Raw genomic sequence first — 15,100 nt, 5'->3', positions numbered from 1 at the left:
CCGGGGATTTCGGGGTGCACGGTTCGGGACACTGAATCTTGCGCTTCAGATCACAGGGTTCCGGACACCTTGCTGCAAACGGTGGGTGGTTCTTGGTGATGCATGTTGAATGTTTCATCGCAAAGCACTGAGGTCCTTGGTTGACACACGGCCCTGAAGCTGGGAAGCTGTGCTGGATCCTGCAATGGTGGCTATAGAAGGCCATAACTCTGTAATGCTGGGGATTCTGGAAGGAAACATTTTGGGACAAAGGGTCAAAGCTGTGAACAAACACTGTCCCAGAATTAGGAAACTGACTGATCCAGACCTTCAAGAAACCTCTGCAAGGGAAATGGTTTGTGGCTCCATACATAACCCTGATCCCACTGAACCCACAGAAGAAACCTTCAATGGTCCCAAGGCAGCTGGGAGAGCCCTATCTCAGTGATACCTCCAATGATCCTGTCTTGAGCCCCACTTTCATCCTGCCTTCTCTTCCAATCACCTCTGGACCTCAGGAGCAAAGGCTCCTGTGTGAAAGATATCAACTGTCACCGCTTTTCATTGCACTAATTTGTCACTGGTGGTGTCACAACAGCAGTGGTCACTGTACCAACCCCCAAACTCATCTCAGGTCCATCTGTATGCCCAGTACCCAACGCAGCTGAAAGAAAGTAAAGGGACAATGGGTGCCATGCTCAAAGCAGCAGATCAAGGATGAATAGAGACATTTTTTGCAGGGGACTCAATCATCATCATTCACATTAAAGGCAATTTAAGAACACAAGGCAACCCAAGGAGAGTTCTGCTGGATCAGACCCCAAGTTCATCCAGTTCAGTATCCTCTTCCCCACAATACCCAACTAGATGTCCGTAGGAAACTCACAATGAATTAAGGCAACAACCTTCCTCTCTCCCTGACACCTGATGTTTACAAGTAGGTTGGTTCTGAATTTGTGGGCTCCCTTTAGCTGTCGTGGCTAAGAACTGCTGATGGACCAATCAAAAGACACAAGAAGACCACTGATGGATCAGAATAATGGCCCAAGTAGTCAATTGCCCTTTCTTAAAACACTGGCCAACCAATGTGAAGCCAATGTGAAGCAGATCATGACAGCAACATCTCTCCCCTGATTGTCCCCACATCACCAAGTACCCAGAAGTAGATGGAGGTTCAGAAAATAGCAACCCACATGACTAACATGATGGAATAGAACAGGGGTCCCCAAACTAAGGCCCAGGGGCCAGATGCGACCCAAACGCCTTCTAAATCCAGCCCACGGGCAGTCCGGGAACCAGCATGTTTTTACATGAGTAGAATGTGTTCCTTTATTTAAAATGCATCTCTGAGTTATTTGTGGGGCAAAGGAATCAGTTCATTTTTTTCCAAAATATAGTCCGCCCCCCCCCCCACAAGGTCTGAAGGACAGTGGACCAGCCCCCTGCTGAAAAAAATTGCTGACCCCTGGAATTGAACAACTCTATGAGGAATGGTTGCAGCATTTGGGACTCTAAAAAGGCAAGAAATAGGTGACTTTATAGAAGCTTATAAAATTAGACATGGTATGGAGAAAGTGGATAAAGAAAAGTCTCTCTCTCTCTCTCTCTCTCTCTCTCTCTCTCATAACGTTAGAACTCATGAATGCTGGAAGATTTGAGACAGATAAAAGAAAGGACCTCTTCATGCAGTCCATAATTAAGCTATAGAACCCACTCCCCAAAGAGAATGACTTTAAAGGAAGACTGGACAGATTCATGGCGGATAATACTATCAATGGTTACTAGCTATGATGGCTCTGCTCTGCGTTCCTGCATGCTCCATGCATTGTAACCATGCATAGTTGGAGGCAGTAATGCTTATAAATATCAGTCGCTGGAAATCACAGGAAGCAGGAGTCCTCTTGTGCTCAGGTCCTGCTTGCAGGTTTCCCATTGGGGTATCTGGTTGGCCACTGTGAGAACTGGATGCTGGACAAGATGGGCCATTGGCCTGCTTCAGCAGCACACTCTCGCGCTCTCTGTGTGTCCCATACTACAAAGCACCCCCTATGGAGCATCCCTTGTAGGTTAGGGGCTCCAAACCCTCAATTAATTTTGTTTTCTAACCTCCGCACCTCTTCCAGCTCTCCCACCACCAGAATGGACTTACCTTGTTTCTCTTGGTAGAACACGATGAGCGTATCTTCTGAGATCAATGTGAAAGGTGGAGAAGTTATATATATGCTTTCTCAGTTAAATCCCAGGCCAGCCTAAGCCACCCTTGGGGACTTGAGGTACTAATTACAGATTCTCTAAAAATACGCTTGCAAGCATCTTTTCTTTTTCTGGCCTATGATTTGGGGTTTGCGTTGCATTCAAGCACACAGCCCCCTATAAAAAAATGTGACACCCGTTTAGGCAGAGCACAGTAGTTCCTTTGATTTTTCTTTTAGGGAAGATGTTTTATAGAACACAGTCACTATTTTATGGGCTTCTCAAGGAGGCTGGTACAGATCCTGCAACCCTTTCCTCTCTTTCGCACGGGCAAATCTTCCAGTTCCACCTGCGGTTTGCACAGTTCTGTACTGGTTTTGCCATCTTTTAAGAGTAAAAATAAAAAAGAGCATCATCACACAAAAAAAGACCTTTAGTGCACATTTCCCAACTCCTCACCCAGGGCGGGTTACAACAGCTAAGACACAGTACAGTGTTAAAAACATTTTAAAACAACTCACAGTCATAGAACTATACATACTTTTGTATGCAATTTTTACACAAGCTATTTCCCTTGATATGATGACTTTCCGTATGTTATTTTTACGATGATATGCATTTTCACATGCAATTTCCCCACATTTATCCCCGTCGTCATCCCTGTCCCGTCTTCAGATTAGACCAGGGGTCGGCAACCTAAGGCCCATGGGCTACAAGCAGACCATGGGGGGTCATTTAACTGGCCCATGGACCACCGCTGTCCACTCGGTCAGCCGGCTCCCATGCACTGTGCTAAACTGGCGCGGAGCAGAGCAGGGACCGCCTTCTGCGACTCTGGCTGGCTTCCCATTGGCTGCAGGAAGCTCCTGAAGCCAATGGGAAGCTGCGCACGTCTCCTCCGTGCCAGAAGGAGTGCCGGAAATAGCATTTGCACACGCATGCGAGCACGCACTCTGACCCACCACAGCATCTGCGGGACCGTGAACCGGCCCAAGCCACCAAACCATTGCTGACCCCTGGATTAGACCCTTCCTAAGAATATGTCCCCTTCAGTGGAGAAATGGGCATCTCCTTGCAATCGAAGCCATGTGTGACAGGGACCATTTGGTGACCTGCTTTCTGCGAGGATATACAACCAAACTAATGATTTTAAAACACTTTTAGGAGTCGCTCATAAACCCCTGGCAGTAATCGGAACATGGATGCAATGCGCGCTTTGGAAACATTTACAAGTGCTTCGGATGCCTTTTAAAGCAATGCATCACCAAGATCTCCAGCAAAGGGAGCTTGCTCATCGGCACACACAAATTTATAGTTGACTGGATGTATATTTGGCTTTCTCCCTGTTTATAATTAGTCCAGGTGGTCTTGTAGTAAGGTTAAGGCTTACTGGGAAATGATGTACAATGAAATGAAAAGGATGTCTAAAATGACGTTTGTAGAAGAAAAAAACAACAACCCAGAAGCCTTTCTCTTGGGAATTATAGGGATAGAACTACCTAAATTGTATAGAAACTTATTCATATATGCAACTACAGCGGCAAGAATGCTACTTGCCCAAAAATGGAAAGAAGAAGAAGTCCCAGCAAAGGAATAATGCATTCAAAAAGCTTATGGAATATGCAGAAATGGCGAAACTTACCGGAAGAATAAGAAATCAAGATAACAAACTTTTTATAAAAGAATGAAGTGGTTTATTTAATATTTACAGATAAATTGTAAACAGATAAAAACACTGGCAGGATTATTGTACAGTTACATAAGAGTATATATTTAAAGAAGATAAATAAATAAGTTAATTTTCAGAAGGTATTAAAAAATTTTTTTAAGGAACCTCAGAAAGAGAGGGAAGGAAGTCAATTTTTAAAATACCAAAATGATTGTAAAATCAGTGAAATGTATATATCTGAAAAGTGTATATATAAAATGTATATATCTGAAAAGTGTATATATAATTTGTCCAGCCTTAAGTTCAGATCACCCCATTTCCACATCAATATGTGACCATTTACCCAACTGTTCACAGGAAAGTACTGTTATGTGTCTGGATGATGCCGGGTAGGACTGGGAAACATCCCCTACCCAAAACCAATGAAAGCTGCTCCCAGTTGATACTGAGCTAGATGGACCAATGGTTTCACCCAACACTAGTTATAATTTATGACAGGAATGGGGAAGCTATGTCCACCCAGATGTTGCTGGACTCCAGGTCTCATCATCCCTGATCATGTTGACATGGAGGACCAGTAGTCTGATTAGGTATAAGTCAATTTCCTATGTTCCTAATGTCTGGAGGACATCATGTACTCTACATCTTGCCCAAGGGGTGATTTAAAGGGATGCTCCCGGGACATCCTTCTTCAACCTGTTGCCCTCCAGATATTTCTGGACGCCAACTCCCACCATTCCAGGCCATTGGCCATGCTGCCTGAGTTGATGGGGATGGGGGAGGACTCAAACTCAATCAATGAGGACTGAACATACTTAATTGCGTGACCAGGCGTGACACCCCCAGCCCCCAGGGATCATGAGAAAGGAATAAAGACTCTGACAACGTTATGGAATTAAAAATTAGGCCACAAATTTATTAAGCTTCCAAACCCAGGAAGACCTTGGCTTAGGCCTTGGGTGTGTATCCCTCCCAGCACCGCCACCCCCCCAAGCTGGGGGAACTGGGGCACATCAGGGTAAATCGGATATGGGGTTGCTCTGCGAGACGTAAGTGTAGCAGGCAGCCCAGCCCATATCCCCGCACGCAGGGTAGTTCACTGACAAGCTTTCAGTGTATAGCCAGTGACACCCATTAAATAACCCCTTTAAGAGGGGGACTCCGGAATTGCCTCTGCAGGGCGGTGAATCACTACTTCATGCACCCCCCCCCCCAATTATAGGGAAGAAAAGACTAAAGGATTCCACCCAAGGCCATAGCCGCCAAAGTTGTGACGAATTGTTACAGGGAAGACAAAACCTGCCAATGCGGCAAAATTTATTCCCAGTCCTTCAACAGCAAGCAGTCAAAGACCGTAGCGGGGTCCGCTAAACAGGAAGAAAAAGTTAACCTGCAACAATAAAACATTAAACAAAGGGAGGGTAGGGAGGGTGAATCTCCAGAGCCGACTGCCTGGCTATTGTCAGCTCCACCCCCTATTTATAAATGGGGCTGGCCCCACCTCCCAGCAAGAAACTTGATTACACTGGTAGCTTGGGTTAAGAACTTAATTCATTCCAGAGGTTGGTTCTTAACCTGAAACTCTTTTTAACTAGAGGTGTGCTTTCACTAATGGGGCTTTCTGCTGCCGCTGCGCTGCTGGTGCGCGATTTCCGTTCTTATCCTGAGGCAAAGTTCTTAACCTGGAGCAACCACTTCCTGTAACCCGAAGCACCTGTAACCCAAAGCATCTGTAACCCGAGGTACCACTGTACTGAGGCTGGGCGTGAATCTCCAAATAATGACACTGAGAGGCAAGCTACCCCCCCTTACTAGTTAGTTCCCTGAGAATAGTAGCACCACACGCGATCCCGCAAAGGGGACCCACACTTTAAACTATGAGTGCTCATTACCATGAAATACTGAACAAACAGAATATTTTTTTTTTTTTTTTTTTTTAAATCCTTCCAGTAGCACCTTAGAGACCAACTACCGGTAAGCTTGTTCTTGGTATGAGCTTTTGTGTGCATGCACACTTCTTCAGATACACTGAAACTGGAAGATTGGCAAATAAAATTACTAGGATATCAGAACTTGGCCAGAAAAATAGGAGAAGTAAAAGGAGTGACAAATGAAGCAGTAGAAAGAGATTGGGAATCTTTTAAGAACTATATGGGAAACATAGTGGAAAGAGCCAATCTTCTAACAAATAGTGTCTCTTTTTTTGTAATTGTTTTATAACTCAATAAAGCTTTTTTTAAAAGAGAGAGAAAGAGAGAGAGAGAGACCAACTAAGTTTGTTCTTGGTATGAGCTTTTGTGTGCATGCACGCTTCTTCAGATACACTGAAATAGAAGTCACCAGACCCTTATATATAGTGAGAGAGTGAGGAGAGGTATTACTCAGAAGGGGGGTGGGAATGGGTGATTGGCTGATGGGTGTGGAAAACCTCTGGGTCTGGTGACTTCTATTCCAGTGTATCTGAAGAAGTGTGCATGCACACGAAAGCTCATACCAAGAACAAACTTAGTTGGTCTCAAAGGTGCTACTGGAAGGATTTTTTTTTAAAAAAATTAATTTTGTTTTGACTATGGCAGACCAACACGGCTACCTACCTGTAACATGAAATACTGAATGTATGTTACAGGGAAAGGGGCGGTGGTTGAATGGAGCTTCCTGCAATAGGACATGCCTGGCTGTGACCGTGAGAGTGGAGCCTTCCGAACTGCTGGTCCAATTTCTCGCCGTATTCTCTTGGGACTATTTTGTACTGACATCAGTAGGTGTCAGCATTGCCTGCTGCCACAGAGACCTCACCTGTTTGCTTTGGCTCTTTTGAAAACACCAGGGAGAGGCTTGTGTTTTTCTGCTCCACCCACATCCTGCAGCTGTGCATCCGGAGAGGTTTTCACCCACCAGACCAGTGTAGCAACCTGGGCTAGACAGGTATGGCAGTTCCAGCCTGATTGTCTACATTCTGTGGGAACCCCCATGAACATAACACAAGGAGAGCCTGCTGGATCAGGCCAAGGGCCCATCTCCAGGATCTTGTTCTCACAGTGGCTAACCAGATGCCTGTGGGAAGCCAACAAGCAGGACCTAAACGCAAGAACACTCTTCTCACCTGCATGTTCAACTAAGTGGTATTCACAAGCATCACTGCCTCCAGCCATGGAAGTAAAGCATACCCAGAATGACTATTAGCTGTTGATAGCCTTATTATCCACCATGAATTTGTCTAATCCTTCTTTAAATCCATTCATATTTGTGGCCAGATTTGTGGCCCCTGTGGGAGCCACTTCCATAGATTCACTGTGCGTTGTGCGAAGAAGTACTTTCTGTTTTGTGTCCTGAGTCTTCTGGGGAGAAAAAAACTTTTATCTATCCACTTTCTCCAACCCATGCTTAATTTTACAGACTTTTGTGTGGACAGGCGGAGTCCCACAAACCCCAGGCGACCCCCGAGCAGAATAATGATGACACAAGACAATGTGCTATGGGATTAAAATTGGCCACAACTTTATTAAGATTCAGATGCAGGGAGACATTGGCTCAGGCATTGGGCGTTTATCCTTCCCAACCGCCAGCCGGGGATCTGGGAAACTTCAGGGTTATCCAGAATATTTGGGGATTGGGCTGGCTCTGGAGAACATATGTTCAAGCAGAGAGCCCACCCGCTATTTGCCGTCGCTGGAGGGGGAGGGCAATGACAACCTCTTGGCGTATGGCCAATGCTTCCCCCCCAGACTCCTTTAACGGGAACCCTGATATCGCCACCGCTCTGGGGGCGTGGAGTCACTGCCCCATGCCCCCCCCCATTTAGGAAGATGACTAAAGGATTCTGCCCAAGGCCTGAGACTGTCAAAGTTGTGACATTTTGCTATGGGAAAGGCAAAAGGAAAGGCAAAACCTGCCAATGCAGGGAAATTCCTTTCCAGCCCTTCAACAGCAGCCTTGACATAGCAGCACCTGCAAAAGGTTAACCCGCAAAATTAAGCATTAATTGCAGGAGTGGAGGGTGGGAGAAGCTCTGGGGCCTGACTGCCGTTTCCCAGGTAAGCTACACCTATTGTGTGGGCTGGGTAGTCCCTCCCCTTCCCTGGCCAATCCCCCTGGCAACGCTTCCCCCAAGCGGGATTGGACGCTGGATGAGGTAGGCGGAGACCACAGGTATCCCCGCTGGGGAAGGCGACACCAACTCCAAGCTAACAGGACCCGCTCTGGGATCCAGGGGGCTGTGCGAGACCACGCAAACATAGCTCCCCCCCCATTTGATGTGTGGAGGGGTCATTATCAGAACAGCCTTTACTTGCCTTTTCTCAGAGTTATATTCTTCAGCTTCACCTCATGAGGGCAGACAAGGGTTAGATCTCTTAGCTCAAAATGATAGCAACGAAACTGGCATTCCCAGATAATTGTCCAACTCATACAGAATCTCCAATGCAGATTTTTTAATTATATCAAATTAATTGCTGACAGGGGTCCCTTTACCTTTGCCTTTAAAGAGCAAAACCTCAAGTTTCTCGGGGGTGGGGGGTGGAGAGAGAGAGAGAGAACTTCTCCAAAGGAAAGGAGTTATCTTAAATATCCCCACATGGAGAAAAAAACATGATAGACAATTTAGATCTTCAATGCATTTTGTTGTTTTAGCCATTCTGCCTAACTGTAAGGCCAGCCCTGGGTCAATTTTCCCTGTGGAGTGTGAAAGAACTCTTCCCTTTGGAAAAGTCTTGGTTTCTGTTCTTGGGATCTCCAGGTAGGTGTCAGGAATTGGACTGAACATGAAGGTTGGGAAGTGTCTCCTTGGTCTGCTCAGCTCCTCTTGAAAGAGAAGGGGGAGTGGGAAGGTTCCCCACTCCACCCCAGCCCCCTTATCTCCAGCAGTTTCAAGAGGAGAAGGAGACAGGGCTGAATTACAGCTGAATGAAGAACTGCCTAGTGGAAAACGGGGGAGTTGAGAGAGCAGCCAGCAGAGACCTTCCTGGAGAGTTTGGAAGATCCTCCTTCTCCAAGGGCTCGTTGATCACTCCACATTCAAGAACAGAGAATACAGAGGAGTGAGACTCCTGGGACTTTCTTAGGCAATGTCTCCTTTGCATGGAGACAAGCATTCTTTGTCTTGCACCCATATGACTGAACAAAAACCATAAATACAAACTGGCTTGTTCGTCTTGCTTTTGATGCTACCAGGGGAGGAGAGGATCCTCCACGCCTGACAGAAGGGTTAGGAAAGACCCCTGCTTGAAACCCTAGAGAGACAATGTTGGTGAGTGTAAAATGATCCTGAGTTAGGTGAACCAATGATCTGGCTCAGTGTAAGGCAGCTTCACAGAGCTATGTGTGCCATTCAGCCTTCCTTGTGTTCTTAGGATAGCTTGTGAATGTTCAGTTGTGCTGGAGATTGCTGTTCCTTCCCCAGTGCTAAGATTCAGCTACCAAACTTTGGTTCATGGAAAGGGGTCAGTTCACCACCTTGTCCTTTGACTAAAACAGCAAAATGCATGGTACTGGGCATGAGTTGTCTATCCTGTCAGGGAATATGGGGCTGGTGACCTTGAGACACCACAGGCCATTCTGCAGCTGGTCATAATAAGACCATGAGATGAACCTGCTGGGTCAGATCAATAGCTCATCTAGTCCAGCATCCTGTTCTCACAGTGGACAACCAGATGTCTCTATGGGGAACCCTCAAGCAGGACCTGAGTACAAGAGCACACTGCCCACCAGTGATTTCCAGTAACAAGTATTCAGAGAACTACAGCCTCCACCAATGATGGTAGAACATAGTCATCATAGCTAGTTGCCATTGATAGCCTTGCCCTCCCTTGTCCAATTACATAATGGGTTGAATCTTGCCTGGTCCTATACTCCCTTCCCAATAAGGAATTTCTGGGAATGAAACTGGGGCAACATGTGCAAATATCCACAACAGTGTTACAAGCCATACTGGAAATCTATCTGCTTTCCACAATACAGGTAAAAAATTACAATATCGTGGAAAAGTCCATTTATGTAAGCAATTGTTTTCATTAGCTACTGGAGTTTAATATATGAAATAGACTCATGACATGCAAAGCTAGATATGCCAAGCCTTTGTTTGTTATAATTGTTCTGATTATGGCGCATAGCTGATGAAAACCCCAAAGTTGAGATTATTAATTTGGGGTTCTCATCAGCTGTACGCCATAATCATCACAATTATAACAAATAAAGACTTGGCATATCTCGCTTTGCATGTCATGAGTCTATATCATATATTAGTTTCACCTTTTAAGTTGAATTACTGAAAGAAATGAACCTTTCCACAATATTCTAATTTTTCAAGTTTCACCTGTAGTCCTCATATTAAGCTCATATTTCATTTTGGTTGCGGTGGAGAAACTGATGCTACTCTAGATGTGTGTGGCACTCAATCCCACTCCAGAACGTAAATCATCTTTATCAAAATTTACATATTTATATGGGGCAACAGAGTTTTGCTTTCTTAAACAAAGTCAGATCATTGTTCCATCTACTCAATAATGCCTACATTGACTAGTAGTGGCTATCCAGGGTTTCAGGCAGGGGACATTCCCAACCCTTCCTAAAGAAACTGGGATGGAATTTGGGACTTTTCTGCTTGAAAAGTATGTGCTCTACCATTGGATTAGGTATGTTCCCCTAAAACACAATTTGGGAAACTGGTGTCCTTTCAATTCACTTTCCCAAGTATAACTGGAGATTCTGGGAACTGAACCTTCTGCATGCAAAGCAGATGTTTAAGCACAGAGCTACAACCTTTCCCCAACAACAGAAGGAGCATAAGAAGCTACATTGTACACAGGCAAGACATTTTTCCATCTAGCTCAGTATTGTCTACACTGTCTGGAAGAGGCTATCCAGGGTTTCCAGCAGAATGACTCACCTAGCATAATGTGGAGATACTGGGGATTGAACCCTGAGATGTTCTGCATGAAAAACAGATGCCCTGTCACTGAACAGCGGGCCTTCCTCAACAATTCTGCATGTCTTAATGTTGGAGCACCTTGAAAATTGCTTTCAATTACATTCTGAGGAAATTTCAGGGAAATCTTCAACCAAAATTGCATTCATCATCTACGTGGTATTGATAAATAGTAGATTAAAAATGAAGCAGAGAGAAAAATATCGCTTGCTGTGCTGAAGATTTTAATGAAAGAGAACAAGAGAGGAGTACAATCTATTGACATGTTTGTAGGAAGCAGCCATCCACTTCCAGAGTGGAGAGGGTTATGGCTTTACAATGATGATATTTGAAAGTGAAGAGCGAATGAAAAGAGCAGAAAAGATACAAGGAAAATGTTGGAATAGAGGCAGAAAAAAACATTGCCAGGCGAAGTAGACACAGAGGCTGAAGACCCAGCAATCCCACCAAGATGGCAAGAGTGGAAGGTGCTCAACCCTCTGAGAAGACAACCCTATTTTGCCCAGTAACGTTGCATGGTCTCATTGCATGTTCAGTGATCCAGAGATGATTCTCTGTAATGGCTTAACACGGACCACAGCATGGCTCACAGCATGAGCTGGAGACATTACCACAGTGGGCAGAGCTGCACAGGTATCCTCCTGGCATGATCACATCGTAGCCTGGGTAGCTCATGTCAACTCTCATGCCTGGGCCAGAGCCCCCATGACCCCCAGGTCCACCCCCATAAGACCCAGAGCCACAGGAGGGTGGGCAGCATTCGGAAGCGCACACACAGCGACAAGACACTCGGGTGTCGCAGCGGGAGACGAGACGGGGTCCTGGAACCGTCAGGGAGCAACCGCCGGGTTGGACGTGCACCATTGAGGAACTGCCAGTGTCAACCAACACTCCGCCACTGCCGGAGCCAGATCCGCCCCCACCGTATCCGCCGGATCCGCCCCCACATCCAGAACCACACGAAGTTCCACAACAGGCCATCTTGAGTGAGAGAGAGGGATCTGAAACACACAATAAAATAACATTTAACATACAGGAGAGGATTGGGTGGATGGACCTCAGACATACTCCCAGGCAATCCATGAGTACATTTACAATCTGTATGGGTGAGCATCACCCTTCCCTCTCAAATAGGCCTGCCATGCTTGTCTGATACTTAAGGAATTAAACAATGGAGCTGAAAAATCAATGTACACCATTGAAGAAAGAGGGATTCCCTGCAAACCTTTGCTACTCTTGGGTGATCTTTAAGCTTCTGGGAGTCGAACCCTCATATAAGATGCACAAATGGAACAAGTGCAGCACTCCTCCACAATGCGGAAAGATCACAGAAACAGAACACCTAGCTATGCCTAACCACATAGCACAGTGGTCAGCCACCTTTTTCAGCCATGGGCCGGTCCACTATCCCTCAGACCATGTGGTGGGCCGGACTATATTTTTTTTTGGGGGGGGGAAGAATGAATTCCCAAGCTCCACAAATAACCCAGAAATGCATTTTAAATAAAAGGGCACATTCTACTCATGTAAGAACATGCTGATTCCTGGACAGTCCATGGGCCGGATTGAAAAGGCAGTTGGGCCGCATCCGGCCCACGGGCCTTAGGTTGCCTACCCCTGACATAGCATATGAAAGCTGAACAGATTGTCTTCGACCATACTCACTTGAGTTCAGTAGTAGTAGAGATGCTTTTGGAAGTCAGCAAGTGTTGATGGTGGCACTGCAGGCTGCAGGCCTTTATATACGGTTCTAACTGGTCACATGACTGTGTTATATGAACATGACAAAGGTCTTAAATTAGTTTCCTGCAGAGATTCACTGTAAGACTTGCACCTAAAACCCATCTAATTGCTTTACTCACTGCTCATGTTCTATTCTCAGCTTATTATACCCCATAAATAACTTTCTTCTTGTACGTAGATGGCCGTATTCTTGGTTGACTACTAAATCCTATTTGACAAAAAATAAATCAATGAAGCGCATCGATTATGAGTGTCATCAAGCCAAGCTTTTTTTGGAATCAAATTCAGATTAAGAAAATGTGTGGTGCACATATGTTATATTTGTGTTTAAGTATATATGTTCACTAAGAGCTTCTTACTCCTCTTTTGATTGGAGGTGGAACTGCTTAGTGGTAGAACATCTGCTTTGCATGCAGAAGGTACTACCTTCTCTAAGTAGAGGTAGGAAAGACCCTGTATGAAACCCCAGAGAGCTACTATCATTGTAGACCATCCTGAGCTAGGCAACTTGGTAAAAGGCAGTTTCCTATGTTTGTGCCCATGCCTTTTTTCTTTTCTTTTTTGAAATAATTTTTATTAAAGATTCTCGTGAACTAAAAAGAACATACGTCTTTCATATTTTGGGGGTGGGGGTGGGGGTGGGATCAGATTATAAAGTATTTTGGTTATGTTCAGTGTAAAATGTAAAACAATATAATATCCAAAGGTAGGCAAAGAGGGTAGAGGGTGGGAAGTAATCTTAAACACTATCTTGTTTTGTCAACTTGGTACATACGTGGGGCTTTATGTCACTGTCAATTAAGTAGGTTCTCTTTCTGTATATTTATAGGTTGACATTGACGATGAGAGAAGATTTGGGGGCACGCGTATTTGCTTGTTATTGCCTCTGATGAACTAGCTCCCATGTCTTTTGGTGGGTTTTCTTCTGCTCTGATTCTTTGCTGTCTCCCCTACACAATTCCTTACACTCGGTTCCTGACTCTCCTTTCACTGTTGCTGGAAGCCCCAACCCAAGACCTGAATTTGGTATGCAATCTCTCCTGTGCTTCCAGTTCACAAAGTGCCGCGTTCTATCTCAGTATAGCCAAGCAATCCCTTTCAAATGTGTGGTGTTCTAATAAAGGCTAATTTGATTCCATGTGCTATTTAACACTGAGAATAATCAACTATTTATATCACACACAATCATTCTTTTGTCTTTAGAACTGCAGCTATTGCATGATTGTCATTGCTTCTAAACGTGGTGGTCACACATCTGCACTGCAATTACGTGGTCTAGACCTAGGGAAGGCTTCCTCCAACTCGGCCCTCCAGATGTTTTCGGTCTACAACTCCCATGATCCCTAGCTAGCAATGACCCGTAGTCAGGGATGATAGGAACTGTAGTCTCAAAACATCTGGAGGGCGAATTGGAGGAAGCCTGACCTTGGGTATTTTGTTGGCTTACATCAAAGAGGATCTAACCTGTGGGCCTTCCAGATGTTGCTGGGCTCCAACTCTCATCTGTCCCATGTATCTTTTTCACTTGCTATTCAGAGGCCTATTAGCACAGAATTTCATCTTTCCCAACCATGCTTTTTATTATGTGACCAGAGACCCAAACAATATAAAACCAACAACCATACAAGTAAAAATAAGAATAACATAGAAAGTTCTTTAAGATGGGTTACAATCGTAGAATTGTAGAGCTGGAAGAGATTCCAAAGGTGAACTTCTCCAACCCCACTGCAATGCAGGAATCACAGCTGTAGAATCCCGGACAGATGGCCATCCAACCTCTGCTTAAAAACCTCCAAGGAAGGAGTGTCCACCACTTTTGGAGGAAGTTCATTCCACTGTCAAAGAGCTCTTACCATCAGAAAGGTTTTGTTAATGTTTAATTGGAATCCTCGTTCCTGTAATTTGAAGTTGTTGGTTTGAGTCCTGCCCCCTGGAGTAGCAGGAAACAAGCTTGCTCCATCTTCCATGTGGTAGACCTTTAGATACGTGCAGATTACTATCCTATCACCTCTCAGTCTCCTCTTTTCCAGGTTGTTGTTGTTGTTCAGTCGTGTCCGACTCTTCGTGACCCCATGGAACAGAGCATGCCTGGCACCCTATCCTCCACTGCCTCCCACAGTTTGGCCAAACTCATACCGGTCGCTTCGAGAACACTGTCCAACCATCTCATCCTCTGTCGTCCCCTTCTCCTTGTGCCCTCCATCTTTCCCAACATCAGGGTCAAGTTAAAATTACCCAATTCCCTCAAACGTTCCACATGAGGCCTGGTTTGGAGACATTTGATCAAGGCGAACCCTGCTGGATCAGGCCAGTGGCCCATTTAATCCAGAATGATCTGCCCACCATGGCCATTCATATGCTTATAGGAGGGCAGGAAACAGGGCATGGGTGCTATTGCTGGTTCCTGCTTTTGCTCCCCCAAAATTCAGAGGTATAAATAAATCACCAACTCATGTGTGCACAACACAAATTCCATGTCTATCTGTCTACGTATTCTTTCACCTGCCCTTGTTGTCCTCATTTTCACTCTAGAAAGAAAGCTTGATTTGATTACACCTAGAAGGAGTGTGTTCCACCAATCTATAAAAAGAAAA

This window comes from Lacerta agilis, chromosome 17 (assembly GCF_009819535.1).
Source record: "Lacerta agilis isolate rLacAgi1 chromosome 17, rLacAgi1.pri, whole genome shotgun sequence".
NCBI classification, from domain to species: Eukaryota; Metazoa; Chordata; class Lepidosauria; order Squamata; family Lacertidae; genus Lacerta; species Lacerta agilis.
The sequence above is the reverse complement of the archived record's forward strand: the minus strand, read 5'-3'. Positions refer to the sequence as shown.